Source organism: Hyla sarda, chromosome 3, assembly GCF_029499605.1.
Source record: "Hyla sarda isolate aHylSar1 chromosome 3, aHylSar1.hap1, whole genome shotgun sequence".
Classification (NCBI taxonomy): Eukaryota; Metazoa; Chordata; class Amphibia; order Anura; family Hylidae; genus Hyla; species Hyla sarda.
Genome location: NC_079191.1, coordinates 238,377,997 through 238,395,759, shown reverse-complemented (window position 1 = coordinate 238,395,759; position 17,763 = coordinate 238,377,997). Strand labels below are relative to the sequence as shown.

Sequence of the window (17,763 nt, the reverse complement as noted above, 5' to 3'; positions counted from 1 at the left end):
TTCCCATCTATCCCTAACCTCCTCCCTGCCTAATTTTTTTTTTTTACTATATAAAATAAGTGCATAAATGCAGTTTTGTCTGCCTGGTAGTGTGCTCACTACCAGGCAGACTTCCCCAGCAGGCACCACGTCACTGATGCCTGCTGGGGAGGACTTCCGCACTTAGTTCATCTACACAGGGTGCCTCCAGCTGTTTCACCACTACAACTCCCAGCTTGCCCTGACATCTATTGGCTGTCAGGGTATGCTGGGAGTTATAGTGGGGAAAAACTGGAGGCACCCTGTGTTAAAAACAATACATGGCCGCGGCGCAACCCGAACCCCGCTACCCCTCCCCTGAACCCGCTACCCATCCCCTAAACCCTGCTACCCGAACACCTGCTATTTCATGTTCATTACATTTTTATACATTTTTTTGTAAAATGGGAAAAGGGGAATTTTGATTTTTAATGGGGAAGAGGTTTTTCCACTCTTTCTATTTTTTTTTATTAACTTATTACTATCTATAGCAATCATTAGATTGCGATCAATAATTACTACTATGCATATGCAAAACACTGATCAGTAATATAAGTGATCTACTTCTCTGGTCTTCTAGAAGGCAGACTAAAGAAGGAGACCTTTGAAGCCGCCAGGAGCTAGGGGAGGGCACCTCCGTTGGCCATTATGACTCATTGAACTCCTGCGATTATGCTGTGGGTGGTCCAAGCCTTGATAATGCAGCAGATGCCATGATCAGTATTGATCACTGCATCTGAAGGATTAATGGCTGGCAACTGTACCATTGCCGATGTCTGCAAATACCAGCGGGTTCCTGGCTGCTACTTCCTGGTGCGACTACTCAATGGATGTCCAAAAACGAGGTCCCAATTCAGGGATGTCAAGAAAAGACTTCAACAACTGTCTATTTCATACGCTATGCTATATCCTGCAAGGTTGAGAGTAGTAGCATTGTTTTTGAGAGTGCTAGAGAGGCTTGCGAATGGCTTTATACTAATTTCCGTATTAGGCATTATAGGACGGAGCCTTCTCCCAAAGGCTCTGGGTAAGATAAGAGAGGGATTTGTATTTCAGATTGGGGAAATATGGGTTATATTATTGAATAGGTGAGGATCTAGAGAGGCAAGATGGAGGCTTTTGGAACATCTGTTCTGCGGGTGTTTCGTTGGGGTCAAGTGAGGTATAGCACCTCCCACTCTCCAGAAATGGGGAGGGACACAGAATGGCTGGGTGGAGGGCTTCTTATAATACATTTTTTTTTAAACTGCATTGTGTTATGTGATGCCCCAATTGTTGGTATAGGTAACTGGACAGGCCTTTTTTTCCCCCTTTGCTCCAATGTGTATCTCTTTTATTACCATATTGCAAGAACTAAGCTATGTCTTTTTTAGTAATTAGTTGGAATGTTCAGGGACTGTTAGAATATAATAAACCGGATGCGTTTTTACATTTTTTCTTTATTCACAAGCTTCGATTCTCCGTTTACAGGAGACACATCTTACCCCAGATCGTCTACATATTGTAAAGAAGCCCTGGATAAAAGCGGCTTATCATTCTACCTTTACAAATTTGTCAAGAGGGGTGAGCATACTAATTCATCGTAAGATATCATTTACACTTAGTAAAAAAATATGTAGACGATCTGGGAAGATATGCTGGTTTAGTATGTGCTATATATGACAAGAAATTTTTTATTATGAATGTATACATACCACCACCATATTCATCAGTGATCCTACGTAAAATTCTTTCAATTGTTGCACTACATTCTGATATTCCATTATTAATGTTAGGGGATTATAATAACGTAATTGATATTGCTTTGGATAGATGCTCAATTTACAAGGGGGTAATCAAAACAAACTCAGTAGGTTTGGCAACCTAATGTCAGAGGTTGAGTTGTCAGACGTGTGGCGTATGAAATATCCATTAGTTAGACAGTATTCATGCTGGTCAGCTACTTATTCCTCTCGATCAAGGATTGATATGGCTTTTGGGAATGATTTGATCTTTCCCTACATTGATGAGACCTTTTACCTACCTAGGACTTTATCTGATCATTCTCCTCTCCAGGTAAATATCGTAGTGCGGGGTGATAACCCAGGCCGGCCAGCATGGAAAGTTAATCCTTATTGGCTCTCATTGCTCGAGAATGTGCAAAACGTAAAAGATGCGATTTCTGAATATTTCGCACTAAACGAGAACTCTTTATCCAATCAAATTATATGGGATGATATGAAAGCTTTTCTTCGTGGAATCTTGTTAAAGTCTATTGTCTCATTTAAACGCAATTGGGCCTTAAAAACATATGTTATATGACTATGCAAGCTGCAGAAGCAACATTTTTAGAGAATCCCTCTGGCCTGCTCAGGGAATCACTATGCAAAGTACAAAAATAATTGACTATTCATCTTCTGGAGGAAGCTAATAATAGGAGGATGATGAACCAACAGGCAGTGTACGTAGAGGGTGAGATGGTTGGTCAGATGCTGGCAAAAAATAGTAAAAGCTCAGGATCCACTATCACATATATCAATGGTAGTGGATAGATCGGGTACTGTTGTGAGAGATAACTCGGGTGTGATGAATGTGTTCCTAGATTTTTACTCCTCATATCAGTCTGGGAGGGAATATTCTACATTAGCCATGCAAGAATTTTTAAGTCAAATAACTCTTCCTCAACTATCAGAGGCCGATTATAATTTCTTGGAAGCCGAGTTGACTTTAGGAGAACTGGAATACATCGTTAATATTTCTTCTAATAATAAAGTTCCTGGATCAGACGGTCTTCCAGTAGAAATTTTTATAAAAATATGGCGATGTTCTTCTACCAAAACTTCTGGATGTTTTTAATCAGTCCTTAGCTGAGGGGGTGCTCCCTTTTATCAATGATAGAGGCTATTATTGTAGTTATATTGAAAGCGGGTAAAGAGTCTTCGGATCCCACCTCTTACAGACCCATCTCTTTATTGACAAGTGATGTTAAGTTGTTCGCTAAAGTTCTAGCTTTACGACTAAACAAAGTGGTTGCAAAACTGGTTCATGTGGATAAAACTGGATTTATCCCAAAAAGATCAGCATAAACCAATATAAGGCGGCTTTTTTTGAGTTTACAGGTTCCTCCTGACTTGCCGAAGACAGGGCCATATTTGCTTTAGATGCACGAAAAGCATTTGACTCTGTGGAATGGCTCTGTCTTTGGGCGACCCTGGAGGCAATTGGATTTGGCCCAAGGTTTATAGCTTGGATTCGGCTGTTATATAAATAACCAATTGCATGGATCAGGGTCAATGGGCAGGTTTCCCATAGCTTCCCACTGTATCGAGGTACAAGACAGGGGTGCCCACTGTCCCCCCCTATTATTTGCTATTGTAATGGAGCCGCTGGCAGAATCTATTCGAGCTAATTCAGAGATAAAAGGGTTTCAATATAGAAGCTATCAAAACAAGATCTCGCTTTATGCGGATGATGCCCTACTGTTTTTGAATGACATGGGACCATCTCTTAGAGCTGTGATTGAAGTATTTACCAAGTTTAGTAAACTTTCAGGAATCTCTATAAATTGGGATAAATCATTTTTAATGCCCCTAAAATACTTTTCTTCTAAGTCCAGGTTAAGGAGAAACTCAGCATCGGTCCAAATTCATGCGTGACGTCACGCCAGCCTGCAGCCGGCCACTAGGAGGGAGACCCCTAGTGGCCAGTTTTGAAATGTAAAATTAACTAGTTTAATGGAAAAAAAATAGATCTATATTAGAGATATGAGATATATATAGAGATATATATACATATCAAAAAAAATGTTTGGTGACAGTGCCCATTTAACTGTTCTAATGCAGCGATCAATACCAATCAGTTTTGATGGTCATTGGTGGTTCATTGGTATATATACTGTATGCAGGGTGCCAATCACTGCTGCCAGTCAATATATGGCAGGCTCTACCAGTAGAGTGATAATCTAAGTGATAATCTAAGTGATAATGTATATGCATTGATCTATATAAGCAATTTATTAATTGCTTATAAGTGCCCCAATGATGGGCTAAAATAGTGTAAAAAAGAAAAAAATGCTTACAAAAAAAAAAAAATATATATATATATATATATATATATATATATATATATATATATAAATCTTCCCTAATAAAAATTTTTACCAAATAAAAAATGGAAGCATTAAAGGGGTTATCCAGCATAAGGTGATTTTAGTATGTACCTGGCAGATAGTAATGGACATGCTTAGGAAAGATCTGCGCTTGTCTTGGGCTAAATGGCTATGCTGTGAGATTACCAGAACACTGTGGCTAGCTTTCTGTGAACTTGTATTTCCTGTTTTCAGTTTTCTTGTTTGCCTACAAATCCCATGATACCATTTTCCTCCTTCCCACACATCAGCTACCCCACCCATTGAAACATAAATGAGCTGCAGACCTGTGGTTTTTAATCAGGGTGCCTTCAGCTGTTGCATTACTTGCATATTGCTCTCTCCACCCATTGAAACAGACAGGCTCCCTGACATCAGCTGACTAGTGAGTCAGATCTCGACCGCATTGCAAGCTGGGAAAAATCCGAGACAGCAGTCATTTTGTATGCTGTTAAAAATAAATATTGGGATGAAAATCACATAAGAATTGTGAGAAAACCGTCACACACAGGTAAAGACACTATATTATGAACTACACTAACTTTACAGCCCCTGTAGCATAGTCAAATACAAAAAATTCCTGGAATACCCCTTTAACATATTTGGTATCACTGTGCGCATAATTGTCCAAGCTTATAAAATATGTTATTGCTCCTGCACAGTCAATGTCATAAATGAAAAATTATCCCAAAAGCGAGAACTGCGTTTTTTTGCTAACACCTACTAATGTTAAAGGGGTTATCCACCATAAGGTGATTTTAGTATGTACCTGGCAGGCAGTAATGGACATGCTTAGAAGGATCTGCGCTTGTCTTGGGGCTAAATGGCTATGTCATGAGTTTACCATAATATTGTGGCTAGCTTTTTGTGAACTGGTATTTCCCCTTTGACTTTTCTTTTTTTGACTGCAAATCCCACAATTCCATTTTCCTCCCACACATCAGCCACCCCACCCTTTGAAACATAAATGAGCTGCATCCATTCAAACACCTGTGGTTTTCAATCAAGGTGCCTACAGCTGTTGCATTAGTTGCAGATTGATTTCTTTCCTACCAAGCGATCCCTCCACTCATTGAAGCAGACAGGCTCCCTGTCATCAGCTGACTAGTGAGTCAGGTCTTGGCCGCATTGCAACCTGGGAAAAATCTGAGACAACAGTGATTTTGTATGCTGTTAAAAATAAATATTGGAGTGAAAATCACAGAAGAATTGTGAGAAAACCGTCACACACAGGTACAGACACTATATTATGAACAACAGTAAATATACAGCCCCTGTAGCATAGTCAAATAAAAAAAAAAATCTTGGAATACAACTTTAATGCAAACAACACTATCCCTTTCAGTAGCGTTGACGTTAAAGTGTGAGAAGTGGCCGCTATTACAGATTATTCAAAGCAATAGCTGGAATATACCTGATCTCTCCTGTTCAGGTTAGAGTATAGTGAGTAGCTGCTATTTTAACAAAAATATAAATGGCAGATTATCTCAGCCATTTACTATTAACTCAAAAACTATCAGACTAGTGTATAGATAATAGCTGTTAATATAGCAAATGCTTAAAACAATGACATTGATATAGTAGAAGCTTGAATGCTTAGCTCACTTAATACACTTTGCTTTAATATCTATATGAAATTATTAGTATTATACAACTGACATCCCCTTAAGTGTTGCGAGAGGGGGGGGTGGGGTGCTGAACTCCACCCTAAACTGCTGATCTTACTGTTGATAAGGTGGTTTATGCCTCTTCAACTAGCTGCTGTCCGCATGAACATCCTACATATAAAGCACGGAGAGGTAATGCCAATCCCCCGCTTTATCAAGGGTTACCAAAGCACAGTGCAAGAGAAATGGAAGAATAAGCAGTATAGGGCAGAGATTATTTTCCCCCACCCCCAAGACAGAGGTCAGCAAAATAATACTTATCATTTCAGATAGATATTGGAGGAAAGAATATGTAGTAAGCTAAGCAACCAAATGTCTACTACAGTCATGTCCATAAATATTGGGACATCGACAGAATTCTAAAATTTTTGGCTCTATACACCACCACAATGGATTTGAAATAAAACAAACAAGATGTGCGAAGATGTGCTTTAATTGCAGATTGTCAGCTTTAATTTGAGTGTGAATTCGGGTAGAAAACAGACATGGTGCACATCTACAATCTTGTATAATGATCTGATTGCTTCTCAGCATAATATCAAAAACTAACAGGTTGTTAGTATACATTTTTGATCAAAAAGTACAAGCCCACTCGCCACGACAAGGCCACCTAATTAGAGTGGGTCCCTAATGTCCCTAGCATAAAATGGCATAGCACTAGGCGGCGACCACCACCGCCGCGACACCAGTGCCCACGGGGGGGGTGGAAACAACCCACCGGCAGAGCGGCCCCAATGCCACTCAAACCAGTCTATGGGTCGCACCTCCCCGCAGACACGGCGCCATGGCAGCAACAGACGCCGCACAGCACCACACCAGTGTGAACAAGGTGTAATAGCTCACTTACCATGCTCTCCCAGTCAGATTGGGAGGCTGCTAGGAAAGAAATGGCCCTTGTGTAGCTAACTACTACTTATATAGGGTTGGGCTGAGGGGGTGGGGAAGAGTGCAGCACATGTTCAAACAAAAAAAAAGGAAGGGATAGAAAACACAGTGTGAATTCGGGTAGAAAACAGACATGGTGCACACCTACAATCTTGTATAATGATCTGATTGCTTCTCAGCATAATATCAAAAACTAACAGGTTGTTAGTATACATTTTTGATCAAAAAGTACAAGCCCACTCGCCACTTTAACCCCTTAAGGACCGGGGGTTTTTCCGTTTTTGCATTTTCGTTTTTTGCTCCTTGCCTTTAAAAAATCATAACTCTTTCAATTTTGCACCTAAAAATCCATATGATGGCTTATTTTTTGCACCACCAATTCTACTTTGTAATGACGTCAGTCATTGTGCCCAAAAATCTACGGTGAAACGGGAAAAAAAATCATTGTGAGACAAAATTGAAAAAAAAAACGCCATTTTGTAACTTTTGGGGGCTTCCGTTTCTACGTAGTACATTTTTCGGTAAAAATGACACCTTATCTTTATTCTGTAGGTCCATACGATTAAAATGATACCCTACTTATACAGGTTTGAATTTGTCGCACTTCTGGAAAAAATCATAACTTCATGCAGAAAAATTTATACGTTTAAAATTGTCATCTTCTGACCCCTATAACTTTTTTATTTTTCCGTGTATGGGGCGGTATGAGGGCTCATTTTTTGCGCCGTGATCTGAAGTTTTTAACGGTATCATTTTTGCATTGATAGGACTTATTGATCATTTTTTCATGATATAGAAAGTGACCAAAAATGCACTATTTTGGACTTTGGAATTTTTTTGCGCGCACGCCATTGACCGTGCGGTTTAATTAACGATATATTTTTATAATTCGGACATTTCCGCACGCGGCGATACCATTTATGTTTATTTTTATTTTTATTTACACTGTGTTTTTTCTTTTATGGGAAAAGGGGGGTGATTCAAACTTTTAATAGGGAAGGGGTTAAATGATGTTTATTCACTTTTTTTTTGCACTTTTTTTTTGCAGTGTTATAGGTCCCATAGGGACCTATAACACTGCACACACTGATCTTTTACATTGATCACTGGTTTCTCATAAGAAACCAGTGATCGATGATTCTGCCGCATGACTGCTCATGCCTGGATCTCAGGCACTGAGCAGTCATTCGGCGATCGGACAGCGAGGAGGCAGGTAGGGGCCCTCCCGCTGTCCTGTCAGCTGTTCGGGATGCCGCGATTTCACCGCGGCTATCCCGAACAGCCCACTGAGCTAGCCGGCATGCTTTCGGTTTCACTTTAGACGCGGCGTTCAACTTTGAACGCCGCGTCTAAAGGGTTAATAGCGCGCGGCACAGCGATCAATGCCGCGCGCTATTAGCCACGGGTCCCGGCCGTTGTTAGAGGCCGGGCCCGAACCGCTATGACGCGGGGCCACGCCGTGGCCCCGCGTTATAGATCGGGAGTGGACACATGACGTTCCAGTACGTCATGTGTCCTTAAGGGGTTAATTTGAGTGTATTTACATCCAAATCAGGTGAACTGTGTAGGAATTACAACACTTTGCATTTGTGCATCCCACTTGTTAATGGACCTAAAATAATGGGACAGAATAATCATCATAAATCAAACTTTCAATTTTTAATACTTTGTTGCAAATCCTTTGCAGTCAATTACAGCCTGAAGTCTGGAACGCATAGACATCACCAGACGTTGGGTTTCATCCCTGGCGATGCTCTGCCAGGCCTCTACTGAAACAGTCTTCAGTTCCAGCTTGTTCTTGGGGCATTTCCCCTTTAGTCTTGTCTTCAGAAAGTGAAATGCATGCTCTATCGGATTCAGGTCAGGTGATTGACTTGGCTATTGCATAACATTCCACTTATTTCCCTTTAAAAACTCTTTGGTTGCTTTTGCAGTATGCTTTGGGTCACTGTCCATCTGCACTGTGAAGCGCCGTCCAATGAGTTCTGAAGCATTTTGCTGAATATGAGCAGATAATATTGCACGAAACACTTCATAATTACCTGAGTCCGGTCCGCGCTGCTCCAGGCCTCCGTCGTGCGTCCCCAGCGTCGTTGCTATGCACGGCGTGGCGCTCTGACGTCATGCGCCGCTCAGCGCATAGCAATGACGCCGGGGACGCACGACGGAGGCCTGGAGCAGCGCGGACCGGACTCAGGTAATTATGCCACCGGGGATGGGGGGAGGCAACGGGGCAGCGGCGCCGGCAATGGGTGCCGCTGCCCCTTCTCTCCCCCTGACTGTCGGCGCCGCTTCTCTCCCCCTGGCTATCGGCGCCGGCACCGGCACCGATAGTCAGGGGGACAGAACGGGCAGCGGCGCCGATAACCAGGGGGTGAAAAGGGCCGACAGCAGCGCTCTAGACCCCAGGAAAGGCAGGGGGAGAGAAGCGGGCAGCGACGGCCTCTCTCCCCCTGCCTTTCCTGGGGGTATATCGGGGTATACACGCGCACACACGCACCCTCATTTTATCATGGATATTTGGGTAAAAAACTTTTTTTACCCAAAGATCCTTGGTAAAATGAGGGTGCGTGTTATAGGCCGGTGCGTGGTATACCCCGATAAATACGGTATTTCTCACAGAGAAGGATTGCAGAAACACATGTTTTGCTATACACATATTTATTCCCTTTGTGTATATTGGAACAAAGCCAAAAAGGGAGGGAAAAAAGCAAATTGGACATAATGTCACACAAAATTCCAAAAATGGTCTGGACAAAATTACTGGCACCCTTTCAAAATTGTGGATAAATAAGACTGTTTCAAGCACGTGATGCTACTTTAAAGTCATCTGGGGCAAGTAACAGGTGTGGGCAATATAAAAATCACACCTGAAAGCAGATATCAAGGAGAGAAGTTCACTTAGTCTTTGCATTGTGTGTCTGTGTGCCACTCTAAGCATGGACCACAGAACGAGGAGAAGAGAACTGTCTGAGGACTTGAGAACCAAAATTGTGGAAAAATATCAATAATCTCAAGGTTACAAGTCCATCTCCAGAGATCTAGATTTGCCTTCGTCCACAATGTGGGCAACATTATCAAGAAGTTTGTAACCCATGGCACTGTAGCTAATCTCCCTGGAAAAATTGATGAAAGGTGTCAACACAGCATAGTCTGGATGGTGGATAAGCAGCCCCAAACAAGTTCCAAAGATATTCAAGCTGTCCTGCAGGCTCAGGGAGCATCATTGCCAGCGCAAACTATACGTCGACATTTAAATGAAATGAAACGCTATGGCATGAAACCCAGGAGGACCCACTGCTGACACAGAGACATAAAAAAGCAAGACTACAATTTGCCAAAAGGAACTTGGAGTAAGCCAAAATCCTTCTGGGAAAACGTCTTGTGGACAGAGGAGACCTTTTGGTAAAGCACATCATTCTACTGTTTACCAAAAATGGAATGAGGCCTACAAACAAAATAACACAGTACTTACAGTGAAATATGGTGGAGGTTCAATGATGTTTTGGGGTTGTTAAGCTGTCTCTGGCACTGGGTGCCTAGAATGTGTGCAAGGCATCATGAAATCTGAGAATTACCAATGGATTTTGGGTCACACTATACATCCCAGTATCAGAAAGCTGTGTTTGCATCCGAGATCTTGGGTCTTCCAGCAGGACAATGACCCCAAACATACGTCAAAAAGCACCCAGAAATGGATGGCAACAAAGTACGGGAGAGTTCTGAAGTGGCCAGCAATGAGCAATGGAGCAAAGGAAGAGTAGTCCAACATTCCGGCTGAGAGGTGTAAGAAGCTTATTGATGGTTATAGGAAGTGACTGATTTCAGTTATTTTTTCCAAAGGGTGTACAACCAATATTAAGTAAAGGGCGTCAATAATTTTGTCCAGCCCATTTTTGGAGTTTGGTGTGACATTATGTCCAATTTGCTTTTTTTCCTCCCTTTTTTCGTTTAGTTCCAATACACAAAAAGGGAATAAACATGGGTACAGCAAAACGTGTTACTGCAATCCTTTTCTGTGAGAAATACTTCATTTTCTTGAAAAATTTCAGGGGTGCCAACATTTACAGCCATGACTGTATAGACCTGACTATATCAATGCCCCTATTAAGAAAAAGTGTTTTCTACATTAACAGCTATCATCTGTACACTAACCCGACAATTTTGGAGGCAATAGTGTATGGCTGAGATAAATTGGCAAGAGATCTGCTAAATTTGTGCCACTGACGTGAGCAAACTTGTTATAATAGAAATTACTCATTTTATTTTATTTTTAATTAAAAAAAACTGTAGGTTAGAAGGATCACTGCCAGGTAAACAAGAAAATGAAAACGATCAAAATAAGTATAGCATAACACAGAGCCCCATGTACCAACTCATAAAGGTAAAAAAATTGTCACAAAATGAAACCAAAGCAGTTAAATGGAAAGAAAAAAACAGGGAAAGAGAGGTGGAATGAGACAAAATCCCTTGTACCTCTCCAACATGCAGATCATTTGTTACAACGTCAACCAGTGGAATCCACACATCTGAAGAACGATTGCCATTTGCATATACACAGACATAGATTTACTATTCCACAAAGTACCACAAGCTCCTCCAGGGTGACCACACTTTCAGGAATTGCTTAGGGTTCTTTTTTAGCCCAACTAATTAGCTTCTCAAATCAACAGATAGGATTTAGTTTCTTGCACCCCTTTACAGCAAACAAAGAGTTAAGCCTGAAGGGGTTCCAGTGAGCCATGATCGTACCCAGTGCAATCATGTCAAATAATGTAAAGAAGGGGGAGACAGGCAACTAATGGCATGTTGGGCTACTTGCCAGTAGAGTTAAATAAAGGGACACAATCATCAAAGAGGATTTAGGAGCTTATGTGGTCCTAGAATCTTCAACATAGATTTGAAGGAGAAAAATTATGGGCACAAAGCCATATGGGCTTTTGAATCATCTTGACAGAAGTTTATAACGGTTTTCTTAAATTGCGACACATCTCAAGGAACTGTGGGCGCCTCTCTAGAGATGGTACAGACCTATGCCTCAGGAAAGATTCAATCAATTCATGATGCCACAATATTACAAAGGCCAGTCTTGAGTTACAGCTATTGTGTTACAGCGTATTTGCGTTTGCAAATTTAAAGTCAGTTGTGTGAGTAGAATATAAATTATCGACAGAGACTGAAGGAAAGTGTGATAGTAAAAGCCAAGGAGGCTTCTAGTACTTTTGAAATAAATCCCTAAAGAGCCCATGTCCTATTAATCTACATAAAGCAATTGCTTATGTACATTAATACAGCAGATGTTGTTTACTATAACATCTACAATGACTTTTTGGTCTACAAGGTATCTTAATTCCTTAAGGACGTGCACCGTAAATGTACAGCGCTGCAGCAAGTAACTTCGCACACAGCGCCATACATTTATGGTGGGGCTATGAAGCATGCAAAGGAGCAGCATTTGCTACATAGCAGGTGAGCATCTTGCAGAAGTCCGCAATTAAAGGGGTACTCCGGTGGAAAACTTTTTTTTTAAATAAACTGATACCAGAAAGTTAAACAGATTTGTAAATTACTTCTTAAAAAAAATTCTTAATCCTTCTAGTACTTATTAGTGGCTGTATACTACAGAGGGATTTCTTTTCTGTCACGACCATAGTGCTCTCTGCTGACACCTGTGTCCATGTCAGGAACCGTCCAGAACAGGAGAAAATCCCCATAGCAAACATATGTTGCTCTGGACAGTTCCTAAAATGGACAGAGGTGTTAGCAGAGGGCACTGTGGTCGTGGCAGAAAATACATAAAAAAAAAGAAAAGAATTTCCTCTGTAGCATACAGCCGTTAATAATGTACGGGAAGGATTAAGATTTTTTCAAAGAAGTCATTTACAAATCTGTTTAACTTTGTGGCACCAGTTGATTTAAAAAAATAAATAAAAATCCTATAGATGCTGTGATCAATCCCGATCAAGGCATTTATAACGAAAATGAAGGTTCTGGTGGTCTTATTGGAACCCCAATGTGCAATTGCAAGGCTTTCATAAGCTCAAATGGCTGCCAGAGGTCTCCTCACCTCCTTCCAGCGTCTGGATGGCCAAGCTTGGCCAGGATTGCAGCCTGGAGAGCCAATAGTACTGATCAGTACTTTATTATAGCAGTATATGTTATAATAGTACTGAACAGTACAATCTAATGATTGCTATAAAAGTTTCCTATAGGGGCATAAAATTTGTAAAAAAAAAAAAAATTATAATGAATATATATATATATATATATATATATATATATATAAGTTTTAAAAATATATATAAAAAAATCACCCTCCCCCTTCCCATAAAAAAAATTAAAATTAAAGAACACTGCATATCTGGTATCCCCGCATGCATAAATATCTGATTAAAAAAAGAATGTTTATTATCCCGAATGTTGAAAGGTGTAAACGTAAAAAAACACACCAAACACCAGAATTGCTGCTTTTCAGTCATATCATGTCAGAAAGAAATAAAAAATAAAGCGATCAAAAAGATCCATCAAAACAAACATGGAAATAATAGAAACTACAGATTACAGCACAAAGAATGAGCCCTTATACAGATTGTATACAGAAAAATTAGAAAGATGTAGGGGGTAAGAATAGGGCAATTTTAACCATACTTATTTCTTTAAAAAAAAAAAAAAAAAAGTTGGGTTCCTTTTTGTATTTTTTTAAAGCTGTATTTTGTATTATCTTAATCGTATTGGCCCACTGACAGTTTTACAATAAAGTGTACAGTGTAAAAACAAAACACACAAAAGTTGCTAAATTGCTGTTTTCCTTTTAATTTACCCACACATATAATAATTTTTGGTCATGCCTTTTAAAACAAGAGAAGGAAAAAAACAAAAATGCTTAAATTTTATTGTCTGTGTCCTTAACCCCTTAAGGACTGAGCCCTTTTTCACCTTAAGGACTCGGCCATTTTTTGCAAATCTGACCACTGTCACTTTAAACATTAATAACTCTGGAATGCTTTTAGTTATCATTCTGATTCCGAGATTGTTTTTTCGTGACATATTCTACTTTAACTTAGTGGTAAAATTTTTTGGTAACTTGCATCCTTTCTTGGTGAAAAATCCCAAAATTTGATGAAAAATTTGAAAATTTAGCATTTTTCTAACTTTGAAGCTCTCTGCTTGTAAGGAAAATGGATATTCCCAAAAATGTTTTTTTTTATTCACATATACAATATGTCTACTTTATGTTTGCATCATAAAATTGATGAGTTTTTACTTTTGGAAGATACCAGAGGGCTTCAAAGTTCCGCAGCAATTTTCCAATTTTTCACAAAATTTTCAAACTCGCTTTTTTTCAGGGACCAGTTCAGGTTTGAAGTGGATTTGAAGGGTCTTCATATTAGAAATACCCCATAAAAGACCCCATTATAAAAACTGCACCCCTCAAAGTATTCAAAATGACATTCAGTAAGCGTTTTAACCCTTTAGGGGTTTCACAGGAATAGCAGCAAAGTGAAGGAGAAAATTCACAATCTTAATTTTTTACACTCGCATGTTCTTGTAGACCAAGTTTTTTTTATTTTTGTAAGGGGTAAAAAGGAGAATTTTTACTTGAATTTGAAACCCAATTTCTCTCGAGTAAGGACATACCTCATATGTCTATGTTAATCGTTCGGCGGGCGGAGTAGAGGGCTCAGAAGGGAAGGAGCGTCAAATGGTTTTTGGGGGGCATGTCACCTTTAGGAAGCCCCTATGGTGCCAGAACAGCAAAAAATCCCACATGGCATACCATTTTGGAAACTAGACCCCTTGGGGAACGTAACAAGGGGTAATGTGAACCTTAATACCCTACAGGTGATTCACGACTTTTGCATATGTAAAAAAAAAAAAAAAAATTTTTACCTAAAATGCTTGGTTTCCCTAAATTTTTACATTTTTAAAAAGGGTAATAGCAGAAAATACCCCCCAAAATTTGAAGCCCAATTTCTCCCGATTCAGAAAACACCCCATATGGGGGTGAAAAGTGCTCTGTTGGCGCAATACAGGTCTCAGAAGAGAAGGAGTCACATTTGGCTTTTCGAAAGCAAATTTTGCTCTGGGGGCATGCCGCATTTAGGAAGCCCCTATGGTGCCAGGATAGCTAAAAAAAAAAAAAAAAACACATGGCCTACCATTTTGGAAACTAGAGCCCTCGGGGAATGTAACAAGGGGTTAAGTGAACCTTAATACCCCACAGGCGTTTCACGACTATTGCATATGTAAAAAAAAAAAAAAATTTTACCTAAAATGCTTCTTTTCCCAAAAATTTAACATTTTTAAAAATGCTGGGAGTTGTAGTTATGCAACCAGCAGATGCACCACTACAACTCCCAGCATGCACTTAAGCTGTTTGTGCAAGCTGGGAGTTGTAGTTATACAACAGCTGAAGGTACACTTTTCAATAGAAAAAATGTGCCTCCAGCTGTTGCAAAACCATAAGTCCCAGTATGCCCATAAGGGAATGCTGGGAGTTGTGGTGGTCTGCCTCCTGCTGTTGCATAACTACAGCTCCCAGCATGCCCTTTTTGCATGCTGGGAGCTGTTGCTAAGCAACAGCAGGAGGCTGTAACTCACCTCCTGCTGCTGCTCCATCGCAGGACTGTCCCTTGCCGCCGCCGTCGCTCCTGGGGCCCCGATCCCAACATGGACACTGGGGATCGGGGTCCCCAGCACCCGGGGTCGTCTTCCCGCACCCGCTCACGTCCTCCGGAAGAGGGGCGGAGCGGGTGCGGGAGTGACACCCGCAGCAGGCGCCCTGATTGGTCGGCCGGTAATCCGGCCGACGAATCAGGACGATCGTGAGGTGGCACCAGTGCCACCTCACCCCTGCAGGCTCTGGCTGTAAGGGGTCTCTGGCTGGAGACCCGATTGACCCGGAATCGCCGCAGATCGCTGGACTGAATTGTGACCCCCCTGGGCGATATGCCGGGATGCCTGCTGAACGATTTCAGCAGGCATCCGGCTCCGGTCCCCAACCGGCTAGCGGTGGGGACCGGAATTCCCACGGGCGTATGGATACGCCCTGCGTCCTTAAAGGGGTAGTCCAGTGGTGAAAAACGTATCCCCTATCCTAAGGATAGGGGATAAGTTTGAGATCGCGGGGGGTCCGACCGCTGGGGCCCCCCGCGATCTCTCTGTACGGGGGCCAGGCTCTCCGCCGAGATAGCGGGTGTCGACCCCCGCACGAGGCGGCGGCCGACACGCCCCCTCAATACATCTCAATGGCAGAGCCGGAGATTGCCGAAGGCAGCGCTTCGGCTCTGCCATAGAGTTGTATTGAGGGGGGGTGTCGGCCGCCGCTTCGTGCGGAGGTCGACACGCTCCCTTCCCGCGGGCTGTTGGGGCTCCGTACAGGAGATCGCGGGGGGCCCCAGGGGTCAGACCCCCCGCGATCTGCAACTTATCCCCTATCCTTAAGATAGGGGATAAGTTGTAAACCACTGAGTCACCACTGGACTACTCCTTTAACCCCTTAAGGACATATGACGTTCTCATACGTCTCCATTTCCGAGTCCTTAAGGACACATGACGTATGAGAACGTCATGTGTTTTACTGGCCCCCCGCAACCATCTGGAGCGGAGCCGGTGCCCGATGCCTGCTGAAATCGTTCAGCAGGCATCGGGGCATATCGCCCAGGGGGGTCATGATGACCCCCCATGTCGGCGATGGCCGCAGATTGCTGGACAATTCAGTCCAGCGATCTGCGGCGGATTTCGGGTCAATCGGGTCTCCAGTGACCCGGTGACCCGGAATTATTGGCTGATCGGGGCCGTCAGAGACGGCCCCGAACAGCCAGAGCCAGCAGGGGTGAGGTGGCACTGGTGCCACCTCACGATCGCCCTGATTCGTCGGCCGGATTACCGGCCGACCAATCAGGGCGCCTGCTGCGGGTGTCACTCCCGCAACCCGCTCCGCCCCTCTTCCGGAGGACGTGAGCGGGTGCGGGACGTGCACCCCGGGTGCTGGGGACCCCGATCCCCGGCGCCCCTGTTGGGATCGGGGCCCCAGGAGCAGAGGCGCGGAGACGACGAGGGACTGACCTGTGCGGCGAGGATCGTTGGAGGTGAGTGACAGCCTCCTGCTGTTGCTTAGCAACAGCTCCCAGCATGCAAAAAGGGCATGCTGGGAGCTGTAGTTGTGCAACAGCAGGAGGCAGACCACCACAACTCCCAGCATTCCCTTATGGGCATGCTGGGACTTGTAGTTTTGCAACAGCTGGAGGCACATTCTTTCTATGGAAAAGTGTACCTTCAGCTGTTGTGTAACTACAACTCCCAGCTTGCACAATCAGCTAAAGTGCATGCTGGGAGTTGTAGTGGTGCATCTGGTGGTTGCATAACTACAACTCCCAGCATGCCCGTTGGCTGTCGGTGACTGCTGAGAGTTGTAGTTTTGCAACAGCTGAAGGCACACTGAGTTAAGTAGCAAACCAGTGTGTCTCCAGCTGTTGCATAACTACAATCCCCAGCATCCCCAGCCAAAGTAGTATGCCTCCAGCTGTTGCATAACTACAAGACTCAGCATGCCCTTCCGCTGTCCGTACATGCTGGGGGTTGTAGCTTTTGCAACAGCTGAAGGCACACTGGTTGCAAAACACTGAGTTTGTTACCAAACTCGGTGTTTCACAACCAGTGTGCCTCCAGCTGTTGCAAACTACAACTCCCAGCATGCACTGATAGACCGTACATGCTGGGAGTTGTAGTTGGATGTTCCCCCCCCCCCCCCCAATGTGAACGTACAGGGTACACTCACATGGGCGGAGGATTACAGTAAGTATCCGGCTGCAAGTTTGAGGTGCGGCAAAATTTCTGCCGCAGCTCAAACTGCCAGCGAGAAACTACTGTGAACCCTCCTGCCCATGCGACTGTACCCTAAAAACACTACACTACACTAACACAAAATAAAATAAAAAGTAAAAAACACTACATATACACATACCACTACACAGCCCCCCTCCCCTCCCCAATAAAAATGAAAAACGTCTGGTACGCCACTGTTTCCAAAACGGAGCCTCCAGCTGTTGCAAAACAACTACTCCC

General features: G+C 42.8%; 1 protein-coding gene across 7 annotated transcripts in view; it reads right to left on the bottom strand.

Moving 5' to 3' along the window:
• FIG4 (FIG4 phosphoinositide 5-phosphatase) overlaps positions 1–17,763 on the bottom strand; it is a 653,436-nt gene that overhangs the window by 341,869 nt on the left and 293,804 nt on the right. The window lies entirely within an intron of this gene.